Source organism: Alligator mississippiensis, chromosome 5, assembly GCF_030867095.1.
Source record: "Alligator mississippiensis isolate rAllMis1 chromosome 5, rAllMis1, whole genome shotgun sequence".
Classification (NCBI taxonomy): domain Eukaryota; kingdom Metazoa; phylum Chordata; order Crocodylia; family Alligatoridae; genus Alligator; species Alligator mississippiensis.
Window position 1 is genome coordinate 137314041 of NC_081828.1, and position 12294 is coordinate 137326334.

General features: G+C 38.9%; 1 long non-coding RNA gene across 2 annotated transcripts; it reads left to right on the forward strand.

Annotated features, from left to right (window-relative positions):
- Positions 1 to 41: 41 nt before the first annotated feature.
- Positions 42 to 11510, forward strand: LOC109282254 (uncharacterized). 2 transcript variants are annotated; one of them, XR_002089191.2, is made up of 3 exons: positions 42 to 301; positions 593 to 1824; positions 4324 to 11510. It is a non-coding gene; the product is annotated as an uncharacterized LOC109282254 (long non-coding RNA). The 2 variants fall into 2 exon arrangements; XR_002089190.2 differs by having other exon boundaries at positions 61 to 301; positions 1553 to 1824.
- Positions 11511 to 12294: the final 784 nt, after the last annotated feature.

A 12294-nucleotide genomic window follows, 5' to 3' on the forward strand; every position in this document is an offset into this window, starting at 1 on the left:
TGACCGGAAGCACCGAGAGCCCTCCCTTTCGCCGCGCTGGTTTCCAGGGGCAACGAGCATTCCATTTCCACCCCCCATACGGCGCGTGCGCAATGCGCTCTCTGGCTCTGAAGCATGTGGGGGCGCTGCCTGATCTCCCGGCCCGAAACAGGCCGAAGCCCAGGAAGCCGCCTCTCGGTGACCCTTGACCTTGAGCAAGGGGCGTCGCTTGCTGTTTGTTGCCTTGGCCTCTTGGTGCCTGTATCCCAACAGGAATCCGCACCTCATAGCGCTATGGAGAAATCGCAAGGGGACCTAAATGGTACTTATCTAATGGCTAATGGGAGTAGACTATGGCCTATTCGTTGTGCCACAGTTGGGTAGACCTATGTCCACCAGGAAAACTTTAAGACTCCTTTAATTATGGAGGCTATTAGGGACACAGCAACTCTTTTTGTGGGACAGTACATTAGAAAACAGGGATGGGAGTGTGGACCAAAGGTTAATAACAAATACTTCAAGGTGGGGAATGTGTAGACTATGGAGGCATAGATAATTTTAAATTCAGTTGAGATCTGTCTCCTTTCCTTGATGCTGCATTTTCTCATTGCAGGATAACCCTGCAGGGGGTCGGACTCAATGATCTGTTGAGGTCCCTTTCGGCACTAGCATCTATGAATCCCATGGCCAGGATATTGCAGGAAATGACACTGCATTAACTTCTCTAAATTTAACAAGAGAGATTATAGTTAACACTAGATAATGAGATGTTTCATATATTTTAATGATGGTATAAATGAAAAGGTTTATTAAGTTCTTTTTCAAGTATTCTGCCATAAGCAACATTAATTTTATCTGAATTTTATGAACTCATTACCATTTCAGTTACATTAGAATTAATACATTTGTGGAAGCCATTCATTTATCCTTTCTTGTTGCTTTATTTGATTTTCAAAGAGCTTGCTGCTCTTCACAGTAAATTTAACAGGAACATAATGTGCTTTGTATTAGAGCAGATGATTCATAACTGGAAACCCTTGGTCTTACCTAGCTCTGTCAATGTAACAAAATTACTTTACATCTTGGTCCCTCAATTTATGTGTCTGGAAAACAGGAATTATAATATTAAAGCACCCAACCAATATGATGTTTAGGAGACTTACTGACATTATAAAATAACTGTTAAACAAGCTTATTTTCTGCAATAGATGCCATGCTTAGGATAAAGCTATTTGTATAGCTCACAAAAGACAATAAAAGCAACTGTCTAAGCTTGAAGCCTACACACAACAGACACAATAATTTAACTGAAAGAAATGCTGGTACAAGTGAATTATTTAAGCACATAATGTATAAAACACTTTATATTTTTAAGCATTTACAATAGTTCTTTGATTTTTATGAGCCTTTTTTAGTAATTACCTTTGTGAACAAGTAGTATATCTGATAAATAACTTTGAGTAATCAATTAGGTATGTCACATCCTTCAAATATTAGTTGGAAATTGGGGGGGAGGGGCTTGGCTAACATGCCAGCTTTTTCATCTTTAAGTTTTCTTTATTCTAATTAATAGAGAATAAAAATGGGAAGAGGACAATGAAAACAGCCTATAGCCTGGTGATTAGAGCACTCACCTGGGAAATCTGGGTTGCAGTCCCAATTTTAATGACTAAGGATTTTCTGTGAAGTTGAGCAGTGTCAGCAGAAGAAACTGAGAACAACTTGCCTCGGAATACTCTAGGCCAGTGTTTAAGGCACTTTCCTGGGAAGTTGGTCATCTGAGTTCAAATCTCTGTAACAAACCAGGCAAAGATAAAGAAATGTAAACAGTCTTCCACATCCCAGGTGAGTTGTCTTATTGCTGGGCTGTTAGATACAAAGATCTTCTACCATTCCTTTTTAGCTGATAAAGGGCTTGACCCAGTTTAAGCATCTGGGAAGGAAAAATTGCTGTGAAATCTGAACGGATAGGGTGCCTGGATTCATGCAACAAATTCCCTGAGAGGACAAATCCTGCCCCTTTGACTTCAAGTCACTCACAATCACTTCCAAGGGGCTGGACTTTCATCCCCATTTCTTTCTCCTGTCCAGAGGATGGTCTTATCAGGTGTTTTCTTTTTCATCATTTCTTAGATCACTGGACTATCATGCATGACACAATCACACTGCATATGATCTTTCTTCTTTATAACTTTGCTGCACTTTTGTATCTTTATTGTTAATGAAAAATCGGGTAACTTTTGAACAGAAAATAAATAAAGAAAATGGATCAGATCCTCAATTTATAAATCACTGTAGCTTCACTGGTTTCAGTGGATCCTGCTAATTTGTATCAGTTGAAGATCTATACTCAAATTTAACAACATGAAATACTGATGATAAAACACTTATGTATACAATGCTTCAATACATTCCACAAAAATAAATGTTAATAACATTTGAGAAATAAATATATCCCCTCCTCTTTTTTTTCACTGTGTATTTATTTTTGGCTACTTTCTGACCCAAAACCTATATTTCTATGAAGAGCAGGGGTTTTTTGATATTATGCATTGATTCAACAGCTAAGTGGTTATCTATAATCTGTATCTCTAAAGTAATGAAAAACATGTACTGGTTTTGGAAGGCATCTTAGTTTCCCTTACCATAATGGTTTGAATTTGAAAATGAAGCATACTTGCAGATACCCATGACTTTCCCACTAATGAGAAAATGTATTTGTTTAAATAACTGGTCAAAATACTATGAAAGCAGAAGATACACTTCTCTTTACATAATCTAACAAGATATCTGCTTCAAATATTTTGCTTATATATCATCTCATTATTCTGATTGCCTTGCTTATTAATATCTGAAAACTTTTTGATGCTGTGACAATAACTTTAGTGCTTAGTTTCAATATGGGAAAAATGAATAGCATCTAAACTTATATTAATTTAAACTTCTATTAATTTATATTTATTAATTCCTTGGAAAAATGTATGGAGATTGAGATTACAATATTTCTGAATAACACAAAATTATTCAGGCTTCTTTCTTTTATAAAGGATTGTGAGTAACTTCAGAGGGACCTGAGAAAAGTAGTTAATTGCCAGCACAATGTCAGATGAGATTAATTGTGGATAAATGGAGGTTAATACACAGTAGAAAGGAAAATGTGAAGTGCTACACAATTCTAATCATAACTGCTTGGGGAAAAGATTTATGGCAGCTGAATGAAAACATTGCTGAATGTATAACAGTAGTCAAAAAAGAAAACAAAAATATCAAAAAGGGGATGGAGAGTGATATGGCAAGTAACATAAAGCCCTTCAGCAAATTGATAATACAATCTCAGATTTGTTCAGTCTCTTTCAAATAAGGTATAGTTAAAAAAAAAAAAAGAGAGAAATCAACCAGAGATGAGTAATAAAAATGATCAATTGCAGAATTATTTTCATATGAAAGGTTTAAAGGGAATGTTTAGTATAGAAAATTAAGAATAAGAAGGGGCATGGTAGAGACCTCAAATAATAAATGGTGGTGAGAAAGTGAATTTCAATTCCATAATTCATAACAGAAGGAATAATTGTTCAATTAAAAAAAATTAAAAGCTAATAAAAGTTAACACTTTACAACACATAATTAATTTAAATTCATTAGTATAAAATACTATTGAGGCCAATAGCTTAGTAGAACTAAAACAAGACCGGGCATAATATGAATAACATGAATATTACTCATAGGTGCATTATCTAAACTAAAAGGGCTCATCCAGGTGAGCACGCACCTGCAGGGTCATATGTTTCCTGCGGCCCAAATAGCAGCAGCACATATTTGGGCTTGTGCTTTGTGCCCCAGGGTATGCCCCCACATGTGTTTTCTGGCATGCACCAAATTGTCCCAGATTGGGTGGTGTGCTGGCACCAGCAGCCTTATCTGGGGGCCTCCTGGGGCAGCAGTGGCACCGATCCAGCTGCATGCACAGAGCCTGGCCAGCAGCCAGAGCATGGCTCTGGATAGCCAGGCTTCATTTCCGGCAGCACATGCTGCTGCCATGTGTGCCGCACTGCTTTTTCTTGTGGTGGTTTCTTTTTTTTTTATACCAGGATCTGCTGGTGTCAAATTTTTTTTAGCAGCATGGCAAACAGATGCACATGTGCCTCATGAAGTACACAGCTCCTCAAAATATATGTAGGATAACAACAAGCATATCTGAAGTTATAAATTAAATGGTAACTCTTATATTAGAAAGACCCATTTCCCAAAAGGCAGGTTATTGCATATTACTGCAGCAGATAAAATATGGAACAAAATTAAAACACATTCAAAATCAGTAATTGTTTTCTACTTGTTTTTTTTCAGGTAAAATTCTGAAGCTGAAATTCTGATGGACAGACTCGTATGATGATGTATCATTGCCTCAGAGGCTACAGAAGTATAGGAATTTCTCTCAGTAAATCACCTTTAATAAAGGCTAAATGGGATCTTTACATGTACTCCAGGGTGGTGGTAAGGGTGTGCTTTAATTAGAGCAGCTCCCGAAAGCTGCTCTAATTGCAGCACTCTCAGCATCTTGTGTATACAGAGTCCCTCGGTTCACAATGGCAGTGGGAGTTCTTTAACTAATGCTAGCTCGATGAGCTTTAGTTAAAGCACCCCCCATTGCCATTTTGAAGCACGGGGATGCTCAATACATGTGATGTCAAGGTTGCTGGGGCATGCTAATTGGCATGCTTCAGCAGATTAATAAAGTCTGCTCATTTCAAGCTACTTAGCACATATTGGAGAAGGCACTGGGCATGTGTATAGATGCTCAAAATGATCAGAGCCATAGCTGGTGAGGTAGGTTCAGAGCTATTCCACTATACACAAGCTGTGTATCTAGCCTGTTGTTTATAATTATTTTAGTCTACCACAGTGAAACCACATTAGTCACTAATGTATCCACACCCCTTCTGTGTTCACAACCAAACTTTAACCTTTCTTACAGCAACAAAATGTATGTTCAAGACATCCAACACTGGAAAAAGGTGGACGTAAAGTTCAAAATTGCAATCCTCAAAATCTCTACTCTGTATAACTCCATGAGTGCTTAAGATTTTTATAGCAAAATTCTCCGGGTGCCTGCACATGCCCAGGAGTCATCTGAACCCAGCACTCTTTCCTGCCTATGCAGGGGGTTGGACTCGATGATCTATTGAGGTCCCTTCCGACCCTAGCATCTATGAATCTATGGTCTTGACTTATGTCCTGTCATTCTGCATGAACTATGGAAGGACCCAATATAGTAAGTATACTTATATCATATCTAAAGAACATCTGTAAGATTGTACCTTGCAAAAAATATAAAAGCAACTGCAGCTCTCGGTCAGAAATAGGCATATTAATGCATGTGTAGATGCACTCAGTGAATCCCATTCAGATACCTAACTTTCCCCATGCATTATATAGGGATCTGCGGTACCTAACTCAAAGCTGTAAATTCCACTGCAGGTAGGTGTCCAAAAGTTAGATGTTGCGATGCTAAGTACTACAATACCAAAGTCCCTTTGTGGATTTAGCCCTATGCATTACTTCATCATGGACTCAGGATACTAACATGCTATGGAGAACAATCCTGAAAGAATTATGCAACAGTAGCTGTTGAGCCATAAGAAGGCAATAGCGACACCAATTAACATTTCATTAAAAACTGTTGCGTTGTCTTTGAATGTTTTGAAACTTGTATTAGTACAATATTATCCTTATTTTACAGTTTGAAAACCCAGGCAATTTAGCTATCATAAAAATGCACACATGGTCTTTTTTTTTTTTAATATGAATTGTTTATTTTACTAGCCATTATGACTTTGTGCCAGTCATTGGAGTTTATCCTTAGCAAAGGACAAAAAGAAATGTAAGCAACAGAACAACAAAATTTAGCATGGAATCAGGAGCCAAGTCATGTTCTACTCTTCTAATAAGTATTTCTGACCTATTCTGTTATTGCATGCGAGATGCTTTAAAGCCAACCAAAGTCAGTGAAAAGACTCCTGTTAATTTCAATCGTCTTAAGATCAAGCCTAGTATAACAAGTGCCTATGAAGTCCTTAGGCCAGTGATGATGCATTGTAAAAAGTTTTAGTTGACTCTAATCTTCAGTATCTGATCTGTCTAATCAGAATAGCATAATAATATGTACAGTCTGTCTGGATGCTAAAAGAAGTATAAAAGAATTGTTGAGCCAAATACATCATGCACGGTTGCCTTTCAGAATGAAATAATGAACTTTTTCATTTTATTTCACCAAATTCTCAAAGCATTGATTAGTGCAGGTATAGCCAACCCTTGGCACAAGGTGCCACACGTGGCATGGGCAACCTTTGTGTATGGCATGTGGCAGATCAGAGAGGGAGCAGGGAACCCAGTGAACAGATAGGTCAGGGGGGGGACTGGACGTGGCACTCAGGAAGGGTATGGAGCTTAGCTTGTGGCACGCCTGCCAAAAAGGTGTCCATCTAGGGTAATATAGTACAAAACATTCTGTTTTGTTTGTTTTAACAATACAAAACTACATGTTTTTGAGTAAAATTTCATTTCAGAAACCAAAAACTTCAGAATACTCGCTCTTATTGGGGCTTCAATCTTGAAAGAATTTTTTTGAAATTTTTTTCATCTTAAAAGTGTTTTTTTTACCTCTAGTAAATTGTCTTTTATCTTATTAGAACTGACCACAGATACAGGAAGAGTACGATGTGTAAATGATTACTTATTTTAGCTTCAGCTGAAAGACTTCAAAAGAGAACAGGAAGAGAACATTTCTAACTACCCTCTTAAAAAGTAAAGATTTTTCTACATTGGCTGTTAAATATCAGCACCATATTTGGTTGTAATAATGGGTCCTAAATACTTCAGGAATAAATACACTGCTGGTCTGAAAATATTCATTGTCTCTTCTGTGATCTGAAATGGAGTGCTAACTCTAGAAGGTTTTACATTAAAAAACTAATAAAGAAAATAACTTGCTATGTTCAGTTCTAGATAGACCATGGATTTCTTTTGGATTAATAATGTTAATATACCACTTTCAAAATACTGGGCCAGTTTTTTATCCCAGTTATACTGCTGTTACTGCAGTGTGTTTCGATTGATTTAGATGGAGTACTGGGTACATCAGTGCAACTGAAAGGAAAATTTGGCCCATGAATACTGTACAAAACTAATCAAATATTGCTTCTGAAGCACTTTGAAATCCTCTAGTGGAAGGTTGGGCAGAAATTCTAAATATTATTATATATTAAATATTATTACAGTGTTCACTTGATAGCAAATGCTTCAGTAAAAAATTCATAGCAAGTTAGAAGATAAACCCTGTTTAAAAACACTCAGAACTCCTAGACAATATTACCATTGCTTTCCGGGATTTCACTGTTATCTTAGTGATTGTTGCTGATTGGGAGTAAACTTGGATCAGAGAGAAAAATCCTGGTATACTTCCCAGCCCTCAGAATCCACAGATCAAGAACTGGCACTGAACTGAATATATGGAAGACATGTTGTAGAGAAAGCAAGTTTTAACTACTCAGAAAAATGCTTGGATAAAACATTTAAGCTTGAGTGCCTAGAGTTAGGTACCTAAATAAGACTGCAATATAGCAAAATACTTCAGGTCCAAGCCAGTACCTTGTTACTGAAGGCAATAGGATTTTCCCTTGACTTAATATGCATTAGATCAGGTCCTTTAAGCACATGCTTGGCTTTCTGCTCTCAGTCATTTTGGAGAAACTCCATTCAAGTTAATGGGCTGTTAGGGATACCAGTGAGGATAGATTTTGATGATATTTGAGTGGATTTCAAATTGATGTTTAACAGATGATTGAATTTTACCTGCTGTATCAATGCCATGGTCTGATTTTTCTGCCATAGTAGCTCATATCCTTTGTCAGAGGGAATGGGGTAGAGGCTGTGTTTTTTGCTACAAGTGGCAGAGACCATTTCCCTGTTTAGATGGATAAATCTTATAGGAGTCATTTTCATTCTTAGTCAGCCCCCTATGAAAGTGGTGGGAAAATTAAAAAAAAATGCTGAGGGTGCCATGTTATTGGTGGGCATACAAGTCTTTGGGTCACCTATGATGTTTTTGATACAGCAAACATGATAACAATAACATTTTGGTGCCTTATACTTTCTAAGAATCACATTGCTTTTGAAGTGACTATTCTTCCAGTTAAGGCTTTCTTGGTGTTAGGGCTCTGGGAAACCCATTCATGGTGGCTAATGCAGAGTTTTGCCAAATCTTATGTTGTCTTTGTGTTGCCTGATTTCATGACTCCCAGTCTGAGTTTAAGATTTATAGGAACCTAAAAACTCAAAGAGAAAATTAAGAAAAACATATGTGAATCTGATATGGTTGTGTTGCCAAACTGATGACTCATCCCAGAACTCCTTACCCTGTTCACCTTCTCTTGTCTTGCAGTGGGGCAAACCCATTTGTTTGTATTTTTGTCCTCTTTCTTGTGTCTTTGTTAGTCAACAGGTTTTCTTTTTGTTTTATGATGAGTGGCTGGCTTACCTGTCCTCTTTTATTTATTCTTAGAACCAGCAAAGTAGATCTTATTATCAGGTATCATCTGAAAAGCTGGAGTCCTGCTTGCCTTCATTGCTTTCTGTAGTAATATGAAGGGGAGAAAAAGCTCTTGTTTTCTCCGCTACTGATATCACTTGGTTGGCCTTTGCCCCTGGCTGACCCTTTGACACTGATGTGCTCTAGAGCTGTGGTTTTCAATCTTTTTTCATTTGCGGATCCCTAAAAAAATTCGAATGGAGGTGTGGACCCTTTGGAAATTTTGAATTTGAATTGTAAGTTTGGGTGTTCACATACTTTTGATCATAGTCATCGTTTGTGGACCCCCTAGACGTAGTCTGCAGACCTCCACGGGTCCGCTGACCACAGGTTGAAAATCACTGCCCTAAAGCACATGGGGCTTTAAGGAAATTCCCCTTTCTCCAAAGTATGGAATTTAGTTTTTAAAGATTCATCTGTTTTGTTTTCTTCTGTCAACCACTCTACCACAACTAATTGTGAAATCAGAAAAGGGAGATGATGGCTTCTGATACAGAACGAAGTACAAGATACAAAAGAACCTTTTTCATGCAAGTATTCCCTGTGTTAGAGAAAAGGAAAGACAAGCAGAGGGTGCCCCAAAAAGTCATCCAAGTAGCGAATGCTTCTAACAAAATTCTCTTCCCTTGGCTCAGATGACAAATTTCTAAAAATTTTGAAGAGCTCTATAAAGTGTTCACTAAATATGGAAAATTCAGAAATATGTCATGCTTTTCTGATAAAAGCCTCTCAACCAAACTGCGCTTAAACAACTGGCCTCCTACAAAAAAAAGAATTCCTGATGTAAAAATAAACCAATTAAAAAATACCTCACACCTGTTTTGGTAGGTTGCAATAAATAAGGTTTTGATTTAATTCCCTTTCACACAAATAATTGATAAGTGAAACAGTAAAATGACAACCAATAGTCACATGTATCACAGACCAAGCTGCTCCATTTGAACTTCTCATGGAATGCTAATTTGTATATCAAAGAAAATAGATTTTGAAGCAAACAGGGAGACAAATAAAGGGAAAAAACAGTGAAAGTGGCAGGGGTGGGGGTTGTGGAGGAGGAGGAGAATTAGGTAGCTATTATAATATTACCTGGTAAAGGGGAAAATAACAAGTGCATAAAATTACACATTACCTAATAACCATTATCCTACTGGCTAAAGCTGAAAGGAAGCTGTGCAGAAAGTAGTATCAGATTCAGGGATCCAGGGAGAGAAAGCAAAAGAGTGATCCTGGCTGTTAAGTGCAGTGGTTAGGGCTCTCACCTGGGAGGGGCAATCTTGGTTGCAGTCTCTGCTCCAAGAATGGTCATGTTACTTACATGAAATAGTCATTTGAAATAAAATGCTGTTGGGTCAGGGCTTTAATGCTTAACCAAGTCATGCCCATATTTGCATTTTTTTCTCTTCCTCCTCCTATTCCTCCTCTCCTAAGGAAACTTTAATTGGTACAGGCAATGTGGGCTAAATCCACAGGAAGGGCAAAGTCAAGAATAATGCATTGCCAGCTGCCTTCTCTTGGAAGGTGGCTTCTGTGAGTTTGAACTGTCTCAGGTAGTGTTACATCTCATCTGTGTGTTTTTGGGCAACCCTGGCACAGGATGCAGTCTGTCTGACTCAGCCCCCCCTTCCCTCCCCTCCTCTACATAAATGAAACTGATTAAGATGCAGTGAGAGACACACCTAAGACCCTCCAGATAAGGGTGACGAGTGAAACAACTGCCCTACGTCTCATTGGTATCTGAGATGGAACCAGATGACCATTCATTTACATGAGAGATGGAGAACAGAAAGCCTGAAGCAGAGACTGCAGTGAATTCTGGGACCAGAGAAGCAGGGGAACACTGCATGATGGGGAATCTGTGCTCCAAATGTTAATCAACCCATGTTCACACACACCCAGCTCAGCATTTATCAGACCAGTTCTAATGTGGATTTACTAAGGACTTTTCCCCCCCAGACACACACACACCTCTAAATTTAATAGGCATCTCGGGCCGTACTTCCCCGGTCCCACTATGGGAGGCCTATTTAAACTTGATTGACTAAAACTCAGTTGCCGGGTTAGGGAATGCTGAGGCAAGAGACTGAGTCAGAGGGGGTATGGGCAACATTTGAACAATGGTTAAGGGTTAATCACAGCGTCCAGCCCGTTGGAGCCCTAATCACAGGTGTTGTCATATTTTTCCTGAGACGACTGGTGGGAGTCCTCTCCACAAAAGGTTATGAACACCCCAATAATTGCTTTAAGTCTGTTAAAAGACTATAGTAAGGTCTGAAAAAGTCATGCTAAGCTGAGGCTTGTTCACAACAAGTAAAAATCCAAAATCCTGATGCTGCAAGCTATCTATTGTTTCTGAAGAAACCATGAGAGATCCAATCAGTATATCTGCCATCCATAGGAATTTCAAGCTGGGTCCCAAGTATTTGGTTACTCCCTAATCTTAAGTATTTCCTGATTATCAATCAGTTTCTTGAGATGTTCCAAACCAGATAACCCCTTGTCAATAGAAAAGACAATGATTTACACAATTAAGGATGCTTCGAAGCAGCTGAACTGAGGGTGTAAAAATCTGTAAAAAGTGTGTGTGATTAAAAAGAAAGAAGAAGAAAGAAGAAGAAAACTCCTGTGCTGACACCATCCCCTGTTGTTCTTGGGACGCTGGAAGAACAGATCATCTCCCTTCAAGGACTGTGCCTGTCAGCTTTGCAGCCTGAGTACCTTGGACTGGTGAGATCTCAGCGCACTCTTTCTCTCTCTCTCTCTTTTCTCTCTAGGCATAAACTTCTGAACCTGAACTGTATCAGTTAAGATTGAGCTAAGTTTCCCCAATACTTAATGGAACCAGGGTAGTACTGTAATTGTTTGTGTTCGTTTTTCTTTTGCATGTCTATTATTATTAGTACCATTATATATTTCATATGCTTAGCAATAAATAACTTTTATAGTCAAACTGGTAGTAACTGGGTGTATTTTTCCTTCTCTGCTTCCCTATCCTCCCGTGCTCTGCAGCAATGCTTCTTTTACCTAAACTAAAGATCCCTGTGAAGCCCAAAAATACCTTGGGGTCTGCTCATGCAGAGGCCAAAGATTGGGACGTGCTGAGTTTGAAACACATAAGGGGATCAGCTTGTACAGGCTGATTGTCCCAGTTTGACTCAGACGTGCCCTTATGAACTGAATGCTGGCCCATGAGGGTGTCAGCTGGACACCCAGATGGATTCAGAGGGATTCTGTTCACCTGTGTGCTTGTGTCTGACTGCAGTTTATTGTTGCTCTGATGAACTGATTCTTGGCATATGAGGGTGTCAGCCTGTCCATGCTGATCAACCCAGCCGGGTCAGGCATGTCACGTTAATTTGTGTGTGTTTGTGTGTATGACTGATTTGGTGACTGGAGGAACCCAGCCCCATTGAGATTGAGTCCTGCAAGATAGCTCCATTGGGGGTGAGGGCTTGCAGAAGGGAGAGATACAGCTCTGTATAGTAACACAAGCAGCACATTGACAGAGTCACCAAGACCCTAGAAACTATCCCTAATAAATGAGCACACCCCAAAGTAATGGGCAAATTTGGTAACAGTAGGGGCAGGAATTGAACCTGAGTTTCCTACCTCCTGGATGAGGGCTTTAACCATTAGGATACTATAAAAAGAGGGGGGTACTACCTCCCCCTTCCCCCAAATTACCCTTCAGCCTTGGCCATGTTTCTGAAAGGAAAAATAGCTGCTCCATGTTC